The 15,455-nt window shown below is 45.8% G+C and overlaps 1 protein-coding gene across 7 annotated transcripts in view; it reads left to right on the forward strand.

Annotated features, from left to right (window-relative positions):
• Window positions 1–15,455, forward strand: part of SLC14A2 (solute carrier family 14 member 2) — a 429,946-nt gene that overhangs the window by 229,194 nt on the left and 185,297 nt on the right. For 6 of the 7 annotated variants that reach the window (XM_032470692.1, XM_032470689.1, XM_032470690.1 and 3 more), the window contains one exon: window positions 11,553–11,643. The gene's annotated coding sequence lies outside the window, so the exon portion shown is untranslated. Of the gene's footprint in view, window positions 1–11,552; window positions 11,648–15,455 lie in introns of all 7 variants that reach the window. The other variant, XM_032470687.1, reaches the window with a different exon arrangement.

Here is a 15,455-nt window from a genome sequence, read left to right on the forward strand (position 1 = left end):
TCTAGCCGGGTGGTGGCTCTGCGTCAGTGACCATTCCAGGTAATTGAAATGTACCCCTTTAAGGACTGGGACCATGCTGAAGTTTTCATTATTTAGCCGGAAAGCTTTCCACACGGTAGTGTGTCCTGCCTTGAGGGCAGCGTGGTGGAAAAGCTTCGGAAGCCGTCGGCTTGACATTTGAATCTCCGTCCTCCACTTAAAATGTGAATCAATCTGCAGAGCTTTTGTGGGGGTCTTGGTTGGGTTTTATCTTTGGACTTGCATTTCCTCACCTGCAAAATGGGATAATGGCGAATTCACAGGTTTTTGTGACGTACAGATGAGGCAGAGCGCAAACGGCGTGTCAGCTGCCAAGTGCTCCGTGTACGATCTCTGCTATGATGGTCGACATCCTTGCGGTTACTCCTCCCCCTTTAAAAGAAAACACGCTGAACACGCATTAACTTTCTGTTCCCATCAGGGCGATTATACTTGATAAGGGTCCATTTTGATAATGTGCTGTGATACAGAATGCCCGTGGGAGCCCAGGAAGTTCACAGTCAGGTTCAGGCCCCTCTGCCCCAGGTAAACAGCCCCACCTGCTACCACTGCTGTCCCCTCCTTTCCCGTGAGCCATGGATCACGAAGTCACTGGAAGAAGCCCCTCACCTGGGTTCCCTGTAAACTGAGCTCGCTCAGAAGCAGCCGGGGAGAGTGCCGAGGAACCGGGCCGGCCTGGGCTAGAGGGGGACAGCCTGGCCTCAGCCCAGCAGCTGGGGGAGGCTGGCCTCCCTAAGCCTCAGGGAAACAGGTGACAATGAGGGTCCCGACCCGGTGGGGGTGGCAGTGAGGATTAAGGGAGAAAATTCATGCAAAGCCTCTAACGTAGTGCTTCATGCATCATAGATGCTCAATAAATGATGCTTTTATCATTAACTAAGGTTCACAGGGGAGCAACGAAGGCCGTTCAACCTGCCTCTTTATGCTTGCCCTAGCAGTGAGCCAGGTCACAGCCAGGTTCATAGGGTCTTCCGTTACCCTCCAGTCATCTTTTTTGCACACTTCCATTTCCTCTGGGCTTTTCCGCATGCTGAGTGAGGCCGCACCGCGCATGTAGGTAAATCCCCACTGTGAGACTGAGGCTGGGGGCGAGTGAGCCACGCGCCCCTGGGCACCAAGGTCTCTGAGTAGGAGCACCGGGGATGTAGCACTGGGACACAGTGGGTACAGCCGAGCCTGCCAGGCAAGGGCCCATGACACACGCCAGCCTTCGGCGCGAGGCTGGTGGAACAGAGTAAGCTCTTTCTGAACGGGTTTTGCTTTAAATTTGATGAAAACAGTATCTATGCTCAGAACCAACTGAAAAGACTCAAATCAGCCCAACGTGATTAGCCCTGACCTGCCTTTTCCCAGTATCTCTGATTACCAGTATGCTCCCCCAGGTTAGCTGACTGGGTGGGAGAACATATTTTTAAATAAATGAGCTATCAGAAGGCAGCAGAACTCGAACACCTAATAAACGACCTGGGCAGAATCATTTGTCCTTCTGGAAGCTGAGTCGCCTTGTTAAAGGGTGATAACTGCCATGCTTCCCCACAGGGTGCAGAGTGACGTGGGACCTTAGCAGGAGTTGGAAAACCTGAGTCCTTGTCTGGCCTTTGCTACCAACGAGGTGGCTGACTTTGGGTCACTTCTCAGTCTCTCTGGGCCACCGATTTCCCAGCTCCAAGTTGAGGGGGTTGGCATTAATAGCCTCACAAGTCCCCATCAGCTCCGAAATCTCATTGACTCCTGAGAGTGAGACAGAGTGGCAGGTCACAGCTGTGTTTACAGAACTGCACGTCCCCCTGTAACTGTACGGTTGCCTCCCAGCCGGGTGGTACCAGGCACCCTGTCAACTTTGAGTGAAGTCATGGGAATGAATCGGCTATAATATTGCAAATAAGGTATATTCAAATGCTACCCTTTAAAAAAAGAAACAAAAAAATTAAAAATTGGATTGTGCTATGTTTAAGGTGTAGAGGGGATGGAAGCACTGCCTACAGTTTACAATTTCTATTTTTTGCTGCTCGTTCCTCACCACGTTGAAATGCTGGAAAGTCTAGGGGGACATTAACAAATCTGCCCAATGTCAATTCCACTCGTACGGCAGTCCATCTTCTCCAGTGTGCGTGTGACCTTTGCAGGTTGTCACATCCTGGGCACGGCACCAAGCAGTCCTCCAAGGGGGCTGGCGTGGAGGAGCAGGCCCTGAGCCGCGGGGCGGTGCGCGCGCGGCAGCTTCCGGGCCCTGTGCCAACCTCCAGATAATTGCCAGCAGCGGGAGAGAGGTGGTCGAGGCTGGCGGAGCCTGTCTCTGACAGATAGATGGTCCCCGTCTCACGGCCGCAGCATCATGGCGGGGAGGAGAGCCGGGAAGCTGAGACGCACGTGCGGGGGCGGGGAGAGGAGAGAGTCAGAATGAGGGAGATGGGCAGAGACAGACAATGACAGGAGAGCTAGAGACATGACAGAAAAGCCAGAGCTGGGAATCACAGAGATCTGAGCTGAAGAGAGAGAAAGCAAACACAGAGAATAAGGCAGATGGAGGCGAGCCAGAGACAGAGAGAGCCACAGAAACAAAAGGAAAGGAAGGGAGCGCGCGCTCTGTCTGAGAGCATCACCCCATTGTTAGCCTCGGGAGCTGCTTGGAGTTCAGCCAGATAACCTCCAGAGCCAACTGCCTAAATGTGCAGAGGGGAAAATGGGAGAAAGCACACAGTCCTGCTCCGTTTCCTCATGGGACCTCATTGTTGACAGCTGGGTAGCAAAAAAAGGACGTTTGATGAACATCAGGGCGGCTTCACATTCCAGTTCTGCACCATCTCTCCCAGGCCCAGGCAGGGCAGTGAATGGCGGGGAGTCCCTGGTGGGGCTCAACTGCCCTTCCCTCCCTGCCTCCTCTGGCCCAGGAGGGAAGGGAGCCATGGCAAGGGGTGAACTCCAACAGGGGAGAAGTTGGCTTGGCTGTGGCCATAGAGGGGGGACCCCTGAAGGAGGGGTGGGGGAGATGAAGGGGGAGCCACACTGTTAGGCAGGAAGTGGGGATCATTGTCAGGTTGTAAATATCAAGAGACCTGGACTGTATGGGAAATGAAAAGCATCCTGCTGGCTTTCCAGGTACCTAAGACTTATCAGTAACAACCAGCATTTATTGAGCACCTAATTTTGGGCCAAGCATTGAGCTAAGAACTTGGCTCCAGCTGTGCATTTTATCAGCCATACCGAAATAAAGTCTGTCACTTTTTTAACCCCACCTTGCAGATGAGCCCAGCAGCCTGATTCCACGTGCTTGTCCCAGTGAGGCCAGAGCTTATTTTGCACCGAGGTGCACAGATTTGCTCCTGGGTGAAATATTTCCTAGACATCTGCTTTGCCTGAGGCTGTGTGGGAACCTGGTTGGTGGGAAAGCACGGTGGTGGGTGGGGATGAAGAGAGGGGCAGGAGGAAGAGATGATGGGCAAAGACAAAGAGAGACAGGAGAGCTGTACCCTAGGAGTGCAGCGTCTGCTGGGGGAAAGATGGCGTGATCATCAGTAGCTCTTCTTAATGTGAGTTGTGGAGGGGCAAAGGCTGAAAGAACTCAGTGAAGGTCCCCCTGGGGCATGGCATTCTTGCTGAATGGGAGTGATGGGGCCTGGCCATGGCCTGAGTTCCATCTGAGCCAGGTCTTGAGGCGTGAGTTCAAAACACGAGACTGTGAAGTACAGAGAGAAAGTGCTTTCCAGATGGATGGAATTGCCAGGCAAAGGCACAGAGGCTGCAGGAAAAGGCCACAGTTGAGTTAACTTATCTCTTACTTCACACCAAGAGGCTCTTTGAACAAGCAGGGGAGCATGAGAGAAGAAGCTGGACAGGTAGGGTGAGGTGGACTGAGGAGGGGGTTAAATGCAGATGCAGTGACGGACGATTCCGTGAAGACAGAGAGGCGCCCCAGCCCTCTGAATGACCCTGGGAATGAATGAATGGCCACGTTCACTGATCCTCTCATTCCGCAAATACTCATCGCGCACCCACTGCGTGCCTGGCCCCGTGTCGACAGATGGGCACATCAGTGAGCAGGTCCCGCGGCCTGTGCAGCCCCCCTTCTTGCAGGGACACGTGCATTTTATGCCTCTTCTGCCGATGGGACAGTGTCCGTGTGGGCAGGACTTCCCAAGCAGGCAGGAATCAGCCCCGTAGGAGACCCCAGTGCTTCTGTGTAAGGGTACCTGGTCTCGGGCAGCCAAGGCACAGTCCAAGGGCATCTGGGACCTGGGATGAGAGAAGGCACAGGCAGAAGGGGTTATATTAGCAGGATGCTTTTGGTTGCAATTAACAAATTAAACTGGCTTTAGTAGTAAAAGGTGAGTTACAGGCTCATGTAGCCAACCCCAGAAAAACCAGGGGTGGGAGCTGGCTTCATAAATAACTAGAATTGGGGATTTTAATGCCACCCATCCCTCTATCTCCATTTACATTTCTCTGTAGAGGTTATTTGATTTCCTCAAATTGGCTGTTGCTGAGGATTTGGTACCAGCCCCTACAGCTTCATAACCTGACAATTCCATAGCCAGACGGGATAGTTGGCTTCCTCCATCCAGCTCCACTTTGAAATTCCTAGGGAAGGGCTCTGCCTGGTCTAGCTTGGGTCCCATGGCCACCTTTTGGACCAAGCTGATAGCCAATGAGATGAGGTTCTATGATGCAGCCAGTCTGGGTTACCTGTTCCCCCTTATGAATTCCTTTAACAAGATGGAAATAGGAACAAAAATAATAGATATTTGCTACTAGGATTGTGATGACTTAAAACCCACTTTATTTAATGAGCGATTATGCTGAGGGATGACCCCAGCATTTCTCCAAAATGCATAATAAAAGGTCACTCCTACTCAATCTGGGGTATAAGGATTACCACCCCTACACATTATAAAGTGATACTATTGAACAGTTTAGAAAAAGGAAAAACACACTGTGAATGAACCCTCTTGGAAGAAGATAAAGTGGATGATTTTAAATTTAAAGTGTGGGGGTTTGGGGGAGTGGAGTGGGGTCATTCAGAACAAAACCAAGTATCAGCAATTTCCAGGGCTCACCGGAGCTGCATGAACAGAGCCTCCTGCCTGCAATCCCGGAGCATCAAGGCAGGACTGGTACTTCCTCTCCCCCAGCCGCCACCCCCACGTCCCAGCAGGATTGGGAAAGTTGGTCAGGAACAGTGCCTTCAGCTGGAGACTCTTCATTAGCTGAGAAGGCCAGCCCTGCAGGAAATCCCAAGCTGAGGAACAAGAACAATTTGAAAGGATGCAGGAGGCATTAAGCCAGAATGATTCTCCAGAGGGTGGCAGGGCTAAGTGGAAACTCAGGGGCAAAAAAACCAAAGGGGATGGAGTGGGGCCATCCTTCAGGAAAGAAAAAGAAGGCTTACCAACAGGGGAGAGGGCAATATCTTCACAAGGAAGGAGAAATAGCAAAATAAAGAGACATTTTAGCAAAAATCAATGTTTTAAAAATACATATTCATAATTCCAGAGAGAAATTCTAGAAACTTGGGGTGGAGACACAGCTTTCTCTGATATAAAGAATATTGGACTGGAAGCAGAAACTGGGGGTCTGGCCTCGCTTGCACCAGTGACGCACTGACTTTATGTCCCCATTTGCAAAATGAGCTGACAATCTCCACTGTGCGTACAACACAGCATCATGGGAGGGTCCACTGAGATGACAGATAGGGAACCAGTTTTTGAAATTTTAAACAACTCTATTGTAGTTAATTAGGCTAGGTGAATAATTAGAAAATGACAGTAAGAAATTGGGTCACTATAATCCTGGAAGGGAGGAGGCAGTGAAGGAGACTGTTTAAGGCTTAGGACCCAGGTGAGCTGGCATCCAGCTAAATGACAGACAGAAGCAATGGATTCTATATTTTTAAAAAGGCATATAAGATTGCTGAGCACCTACTACATTCTCAGTCCCTTGTGAGATGTCAAGGATAACATAGAAGAAGCACAATAGATCATTCCTGAGGCTCACTGTCCATCAAATGAGATCAACATGTCCAAATAAATGCAATTCACAGCACAAGTTATGAAAAAGGCCGAGCTGGGGTTGTTGGCAAAAAATGTCAAAAGAGCTTGGAATAGAGATCATGGGCTGGTGGACCAGGGAGGGGTGCCCCTGCAGTTACTCTTGAAGCAGGATTTTGATAGGTAGGCAGAGGAAGGGGAGAGGAGGTAAGGAAGATAATTAAGGTCCAGGTCAGCAAAGCCATTAGTGATAGCATGTGTGCATGGCGTGGTTGGCAGGATTGTCGGTGTTGATGAAAGTGTATAGGATGGGAGTGATGGACAGTTGTCTTGGAAAGGGCATCATATCAAGTTGCAGAGAACCTTGACATCAGTTGAAGGAACTGATTGTAAAAGAAAGGGGGTCAATCGGAGACCTTGGAGCAAAGGAGCTGGCTTGACCAAGTGGTGCTGAAGAAGATGGGTGTAGGCGCAGAATGCTGAATCTGTAGGGGGACTGAGGCTGGTGGCAAAATACTCAGAAATCAGGAGCTCAGGAGTGCAGAAGGTGATGTTTGGGAGTTGCAGAGAGAATGGAATACAAGAATGGAAGAGATGGCAGGACTTAGTATCTAATTGCATATGAAGGATGAGGGATGATATGGAGTAAAGACAGCTCAGTTTCCTCAATCTTAAAGAACTAGGTTAGTTACAGTAAGGTATCAGTGTGTACAGACTGTTAACTTGTAAACATATATGTACCCAATACAGGAGACCCTAAATATATAAAGCAAATACTAACAGACATAAAGGGAGAAATTGACAATGATACAATAATAGTAGGAAACATGAACACTTCACTTACATCAATGAACAGATCATCAGACAGAAATTCAATAAGGCAACAGCATGTGTCAAATGACACAAAAGAGCAGTTGGACTTGATAGATATCTATGACATTATATTCAAAAACAACAGAATACACATTCTCTTCAAGTGTACATGGAACATCCTCCAGAATAGACTGCATACTAGGCCACAAATCAAGTCTCAACAAATTTAAGAGACTAGAAATTATATCAAGCATTTTTTTTCTGATCACAATGGCATAAAACTAGAAATCATAAAAATGGGAAAAGAACATACACATGGAAACTAAACAACATGCTACTAAAAATACCAATAGGTTAATGAAGAAATGGAAGAGGAAATCAGGAAATACCTCTGTACAAGTGAAAATGGAACCACAACACACCAAAATCCACAGGATGCAGCAACAGCAGTTCTAAGAGGGATGTTTACAGTGATACAGGCCTTCCTCAAGAACAAGAAAAATCTTAATTAAACAATTTCACCTATTACCTAAAGAAATTTAAAAGAAGAACAAACAAAGCCCAAAGTCAGCAGAAGGAAGGAAATAATAAGGATCAGAGAGGAAATAAAATAGAGATAAAAATTAGAAAGATCAATGAACCCAAGAACTGTTTTTTTTAAGATAAACAAAATTGGTAATTTTCTCTTTTTTTTAATTTAATTGTTAACGAGGTTATTGTGTGGTTCCACCATCTTCTACCATGACATGTTGTTGTGAAAAACTCTGAACCCAATCTAATTTTTCCTCCTTAGAAAATAAATTTTGTTTCTGGCTTTGGTTTTGTTTTATTTTGTTTGATTTTGCTTTTTGTTTGGATGGTAAAAGGGTCTTTCTTTTCCTTTCAGGTTATGATTTTTATGTCAACTTTTCCCAAGATGGTTTATGTTTTGGGTTTTGTTTGGTTCAGTTTGGTCTGATTTTGCTTTGTGTATAGATTGAAATATTTTATTTCTGGAAAATGTTTTGTTATTCTGTTTCTCCAAATATATTTTCTATCCTTTTTTTTTTCCAATACTTTTCATCAAGTGCTGCGTGGCCTCTTCATGCAAGTGAATAGGTGTAGTGTCTCTTCCATCTTCATAGCCATCAGGTTCCTTTTCGAATACTTTTTATCTATTAATTTCCATTTTGTTTTGCTCACTTTACCAATCATGTTCTTAAGCTGACGTTTGCATTTTGAGCAGTGTTGGTTTACCTTTTTGTTACGTCTGGTGGCTCCCTGATATTTGAGATGACTTTATGTTTCACTTCCACTCCTTTCCTGAACTCTGCTAGCTCATTTTTTGTCTCCCAGTTGTCTTGACATTTCTTCCTTGAGCTTTTAGTTTATATAAGGTACTTTATACCTTTTTCATTAAGGTTTTTGAAAAATTTGTTGTTTGTTTGCTTATGCTCCTTTGGCACAGTTTCCTTTAGCTCCCTGGCAACACAATTTTGTATGTGTTTTTTTTTTTTTCTCTAATCATTACCTTCTTTTCTTGCAATGTTTTTGTGGAGTTCTTCTGATGAGTTCTTTCTTATTCTGACTCACATTTGACTGAGATGAGCTCTTTCTTAACCAGCTGTTTTACAGAAAGTTTATAGGGCAGGGACTAGGCTATGATACCATCCAGCAGAGAGTCTCTCCCACTTACAGGGATGAGCCTTAGGATACACAGGGTTGTGTGTATGCATATGTGTACACATTGATTTAGCCTTCTTTCCAGAAGAAAGAAGAGATGGGCAGTTGCAAGACTGACTAATACTGAAACTCTCTTCTCCAGTGTGCCTCCCCAGCAAACTGCTTCCTGCAGGGATGCCATGCCTAAGTATGTTCTTGTCTATACCACCTCCCCTGCTTCTCAGTGGAGCCAAACAGGGCCCAGGCTCTCATAGATAGCCTGCTCACTGTAGACTAGCGGACCAGCTGTTCCTCAAAAGGTGATGTTGGTTCTGCCCCTCTTGATGAATTCTGCACTCTTCCAGCCTCACTTAAGGTCTTTGGTGGCAGACACTTTTCAACATCTACCTGTCCCTGGTTAGACCTTTATTTCATTTGGCAGCCCTTCCCCAACAAAGGTGAAATTTGCATTTCTATTCTTATTTTTCTTGTTGTTTTGGATTGAATTCGGAAAGACATGGGCAGGGTTGTCTAAACACTGTCGTCTTAAAAATAGAAGTCCCTGTAAGGCTGTAAATTCCTGTCTTGTTCCCCCTGATTCTCCAGCATCTAATAATGTATCTGGTGTCTTGTCCAACTAAGCATTTGTCCCAGGCAAAAATGATTTCTGTGTGATAAGTTATATGCTCTCCCTAGTTTAATTTAATGTTTAATTATCAAAAGATGGCATGAGTCAGGATACCTCCACTTCTAAGGAAAGTTCTTCTCTTTTTTCCACCTTTGGAGAATGAGACAGGCAGGGACATGAAGTCCAAGTGGACAAACAACCTGCGGCAGATGATTGGGTAAAACTGACACTAGCAGGGCTGCCAGACAGGCTCAGAGAAGTTTTGTGTGAGTTTGTGGGAAGAACCTATCCCAAAGTTAGGAGGGAGAGACAGGACTCCAGGTTCAAGGGAGATGCTTTGGGATAATGCAATCCCAGGATCAGAAAGAAGGGCATGTGTGGAGGACAGGCATTGTGTGCAGTGTTCTCTCCTCCTATTTGTGCTTGCACATGTCAGCCACTAAGGCACCAGCAGTTTCCCTCTGTTATTTCATTTATGCCAATAACTTCAGGTCTTGTGTCTGGTCATAATGGTGATATATGCATGCCATCTACAGTGGGCATGGGTAATGAATCCTATTTTATTTCTTAATTAAGAATTTGAAAGTACTGCAAATTACCGCAATTAACATGGATTTTCTTCCTCATTTATTTACTTATTTAGATGCATGAAATTGCACCCTTAGCTGAAACCAATGGCAGAGTTCAGAGCCTGTGAAAATATATAGCCTTCATTAAAATACTCATTCTTCCCCAACAGTGAAGTTGCAATGTGGAAATGGTAGTGGTATCTATGCGTGCACAGTGCTTCCCCCCAAAATTTGCTTTTGAATTCAGTCCATTAGGCATGGTAATTTAAAAAGTTGAGTTTATTAACAATCCGTTGTGTGACTGTAAACAAACTAAGATTTTTAAAATAGCCCATGGTTACATTGCCTTCAACCTATATCGCAGTTTTCATTCTCTAAGTTCTTGGGGAAGATGAGGGTTATCCCATTTTCAGAAGTTCAATGCTCATTGAAGAGAAGAATACCTATGTGATGGTGGTTGAATTTGTCTGACTTCAAAAAACAGGACTTTGAGTAAAACAATTTAGCATCAAATTATCTAGTTGTTTTAAAGATACAACCTTAGTCTTCATTCTTGGGTCTTTGTGTTTGATTTTGGTTTTGTTTTTAACTAGTGTGCATGGAGACTTGCAGCTTAAGACAGAGTGGTTGAAATTAACCAAAAATACGCTTCAGAAAGGTAAACACTTTAGTGTGGGCCAGCAGTCACTCCAAACTACAGCCAGCAGGGATATAAATGGGTACAATCCTATCGGATAGCAATTGGGAATTGCAGCTTAAAAGCCTTAAAAGTTACAAATCCTTTGAAATCCAGCTATTCTACTCCAAGGAACTTACCCCCAGGGAAGAATGAAGGGTGATTACCAAGATTTAGCTCCAAGGACATTTATTACAGCCTCATTTATAATAGCAAAATAAAAATAAAACAACCAAATGTACTGCAATAAAAGATTGACTAAACCTTACACTGGAATACTAAACCATTAAAAAGTATGTGGTTTGTATTAGTTATCTATGGCTCCATTACTCCAACACTTAGCAGCTCAAAACAGTGAACATATATTATCTTACAGTTTCTGTGGATCAGGACCCTTGAGCACAGAGAACTGGGTCCCCAGTCTGCGCACCTAAGGCTGTGATCATGATGTTTGAATGATCTCAAGGGTTAACACACAGAGGATCCACTTTCAAGCTCACTCCAGTGGGTGTTGGCAGGAACCAGTTCCTCCAGGACTGTTGGTTGAAGGTTGCCCTCAGGTCCTTGCCTTCATTCCACTTCCCACCTTTCTGCAGGGCTGTTCATAACAGAGCAGGTGGTTTCCTCATGGTAAATAAGCCAGAGAGCAGGAGAGGGTAAGCAGGATTCTTTGTGTAACTCAGGCTTAGAGCTGACATCCCATCAGTCTTGCCATGTTCTATGGTTAGAAGTAAGTCAGAGGTCCAGCCCACACTCCCGGGGGGTGGATTACACAACGGTGAGGATGTAGGCGGCACGGATCATTGTGAACCATCTTATGAGCTGTCTACCACAGAGCTGAGGTTTATTTATTGGCAAAAGATGTTCTTAATATCTTAGTCAGTGAATGAAAAGCAGATAACAAAACAGCATTGCAGAACGATCCCCATTTTGTAAACTAATAGAGAAATATATATCCACATGCACATAAATAGTCACAAAACAACCTACAGGGACTCCATGGGTTGATAGTGGTTATACCTGGATGGTGGCACCACAGATGAATTTCATGTCTTGTCTCCTAACATGTATTTTATCTTTTATCTAAAATGAACATGTATTGCTTACAATTTTAAAAGGAGTAAATGTTATTAAATTAAAAAGCAAAGCAACTGAAATTCTTTGAACTTCTTGTTTCTGACCTTCCGTGTCTATCTTTACAGGACTGTTTCTTGTTACTACTTGAAGTCAACTAAATAGAAGTTCACAAGGCTCTGTGTAGAACCCATTGATCTCACCGTGACCAGGGAAATTGTGAGTACGTTCTAGAACTTGTTGCTACATCTGTGTCTTCCAAAGCAACTGTTACCACCAATAATGCTAACATGGAAAAACCAAAATTACTTTTTTCCCTCTGAGGTCACAATGGGAACTAAGACTGAGCTGAGAGAGCTAGACTCTGGGAAAACTTCTCCTTGAGCCAGTGTCTTAACTGCCTAATTCTGGCAGCTTCCAGATACAAGCCAGCATGATCATGTGGCAGCCATCTTCTTAGAAAATTCCAAAGGGACAGATTCTGTTTATATGTCAAAAGTAGATGAACCAATCTGACATGGCTGAACATAGTTTGCAAATGTGAAAAAGGGGAGAGAATGGGTTGGTTTTTCTGCCTCACGCCACCAGGAGGGCCTGAGTTGGGATACCGCTGGTTCAGGGCTGGAATAGCTTCTCCAGCAATGTGAATTTTATCTTAAGGTCCCTTACTGATGAACACTACTGTTTGGCCAAACATAGATTCATTGGTTGATTGATAAGCAGACCAGCTGCCCTCCACCTACATGGAGCACAAAGAAAGCAGCTTAGGATGGGTCATCAGGTATCCACAGGGAAGGAAGTCAGTGGTTTCCATGGTTTCCAAGATGGCCAGGGACAAGGATCAGGTCCAAGGTTCTGGTGGACCTCTTCTCACTGGGACCTGTAGCACAATAGCTGGTTAACAGCTAGCACTCCAGTCTTGGTGCTTTAACACCAATAGATAGATCGTATAAGGCCCAAATGAGATTTGTCAAGGTGGTGATTCAGAGCCCAGGGCCCCTACCTTGTGGGTTCACCATCTTCCAGGGCCGTTGGGTTTTACACCAGATCTGCTGCATCTACGCGGTTGACAGAGAAGAAAGTGAAAATGGCGCACCTGCTTCCTACCCACGTTGGCCTACAATTGACACACATTACATCCCATTGGTGAGAACTAGTCACATGGGCCTCACCTTGATGAAAGGGGCCCTGGGTTAGTCCCCGGTTGGCAGTCACGTCCCCAAAACTCCACTCTGCAGTGGGAGAACACACACTATGGGCTCGCTCAGGTCAAATCAGTGTTGGAAAGTTCTTGCTGAGGAAATTCTTAGTGGGAATTCATAGGTGGATCACAGAGCAGGGTTTAGTGGACGTATCAATGACGCTTTGAATAGTGAATCGTTCCGCCCGTATATGAAACAGCTTCCAGTACCAGCCATCCCTACTTCTCATGATTATGGCAACAAGCCACTGGGTCAACAGCTTTAAAACCACCCCTCTCTCTCTTAGTTTTGTGTTGTGAAAAATGACAGTAATAAGATCTATGTCTTAGAGTTGTTGTAAAGCCCCAAGTAATTCAAGGAAGAGCCTGGGACACTTTATCTCAACACCAGTGACTTCTCCAGCAAGTATCCACACACGATGAATAGTCTCAGAAGTGCCTTACCGGCACTGCCACAATTGCTGATTCTGGCCATGTTGTCGTCACTACGAGGCTACAGTTACAATGACAGTGCCCCGGCCAACAACAGAGTCGTAACATCCCTATGGTGCTTGACATTTAGGTCTTACACTCTCATGACAACCTTACAGAATGGAAAGGAGACTCTCTATTACCCCATCTCATAGGCAAGAGAACTGAACCACATGGAGGCTAAGTGACCATGACTGAGATCACATCACAGCCCAGTCAGAGACACCTCTTGGCTCTCAAACCCAGGTCTTCTGCATCAAAATCATTCTTCTACACCAAGTGGAAAATGGAATCTTGGGGGAATAAATGGAATCATTGTGGAGAACTAGTCTCACCCTCGTTGTTCAGATGAGCTGGGGATGCCTTTCAGGGCTCTTATTTTTTGTGCCACTGGCCTCAGGCTGTCTTATCTCCTTCACGGTTAGTCAGTCTAACTGCACCTGGGTTGAGGGGTGAGGGTCGGAGCAAGCAGTGGTGGTGTTGGTGATGTCACCTCACAGAGGCCATATACACAAGGCTCCTGGCAGCAAGAGTAGGCCCCAAGGAAGGAGGAAGAGGGAGCACTTTTCCTTCACTCTGGCACAGCTGGACACATCACTGGCCAGCGTCACCAACCCTAGTGAGGCAGGTGACAGGCTGAAATCCACTTCCAGGCTTCTTAGGGTTTTCTTTCTCCTCCATTCAATGCATTGGCCTTTTCCCAGCTAGCTTTGAGGACTGATTTTTAGTGACTTTATTCTTTCTGTTGAGAGCAAAGTAAGAACTGTTTCTGGTAGCTTGAGGCTTGCAGCATAAGGTTCTTGAAGACAGGGTTTGACCTTGACCTAAAGGTGCCCCAACTACTCTAGTGAGTGAGGTCTGGTAGACGTGGATCTCTGTGTGGAGAGCAGTGCCTGGGCCCAGACCTGCTGCTAATTGTGGTGATGACACGAGGGTCATCTAGGCTCTGTAGGACCCAGTCCCCTCATCTGTCCAGCCAGGTGGCGGATGCCCACCCCCTCCACCTCCCCCACTTTCTTATGGAAATACTGAGAACTTGGGGCTTAAACAACTAAATAGACAGAAAGTGCTTTGAAAAGCATAATGTGCTAGATAAATGCGGCAGAGAGCCATCATTATCACCACGATTTTGTGGTCACCTCAGCTTTTCTTAACACAGAGCAGTTAATGAAGTGGCAACTGTATGGGTTTCCCACTAGGAGGGTGAAGGGGCCAAACGAGCTCTATTTTTATCCCATTTTAGTGTCCAGTTTTTTTTCCTTCACAACAGCTATGTCTAGTGGGTTTACGAGCGTTTTAATTACAGTGGCATTTTAGTACACTTACTCCTAACAGAAGGCAGGCTGAGGGCTTTTTTTTTTTAATTCTAAAAATGGTGGCTTTCCCTAAAGGCTGCGTTCACTTTCACCAGCAGCCAGAACACCGCTGCCTTTGACCCCACCTGTGAGCTTGGTGCCGCCAACCTTTAATGAACTATTTTCCGCGTGATCAGAAAGCGTCTTAATTGGGCCTACAGGTCCACGAGTAGAGAGAAACATGACAAAAATCCATTCGCCATCAGGCTTTGGTTCATCAACTGTTCACCAACTGAGATGCCTTTTCCTATGATTACGAGGAGTTACAGGGAGAAAAAACAGCAGTCAGGGTACAGACAGACGGGGAGAGCCGGGCAGACAAAGAGAAAGAACATCTCACCCCCAACCCTGGTGCATGGCTGTCTGCTGCTTCCTGCGGCATCTCGGGTGGGCCTGCCTCGGTGTAGCCGTCAAACGGACAGGCAAGCACCTGCCTCAGGAGAAGGAGAAGATAAATGTCGCCAGGTAGGGAATCTAGCCGTTAGGGCCATAAAATGTCAAGTGGGAAGGTGTTTTGCCAGCATCTGGCCCCAAACAGGCCTTTTACAGAGGAGAGAACAACGGTCAAGCACACGTCCAAGGCCGTGCAAGTGTTAACATAACCCCTAAGGACAATGTATTACTTTCCTAACGGAACAAATTACACAAATGTAGTGGCTTAAAGCACCACAAATTTATTACCTTAGAGCTCTGCAGGTCAGAGGTCTTACACAGGTCTCCCTGGGCTAAAGTCAAGGTCTTGGTGCCATTGCATTCTTTTCTGGAGACTCTGGGGAGAACCCACTTCCTCGCCCCTTCCAGCATCTAGAAGCTGCATTTCTTCGCTTGTGGCCTCTTCCTCCATCTTCAAAGCTAGTAGTGTCGCACTTCTCGGATCTTTTTTCTCTAGTTTAATCTTGACCACAGCCAGGAAAGTTCTCTGCTCTTAAGGACTCTGCTTTTTAGACTGGGTCCACTTGAATAATCGAAGATAACCTCTGTATCTCGAGGTCCATAACCGTAGC

The sequence above is a fragment of the Camelus ferus genome, chromosome 30 (assembly GCF_009834535.1).
Source record: "Camelus ferus isolate YT-003-E chromosome 30, BCGSAC_Cfer_1.0, whole genome shotgun sequence".
Classification (NCBI taxonomy): Eukaryota; Metazoa; Chordata; class Mammalia; order Artiodactyla; family Camelidae; genus Camelus; species Camelus ferus.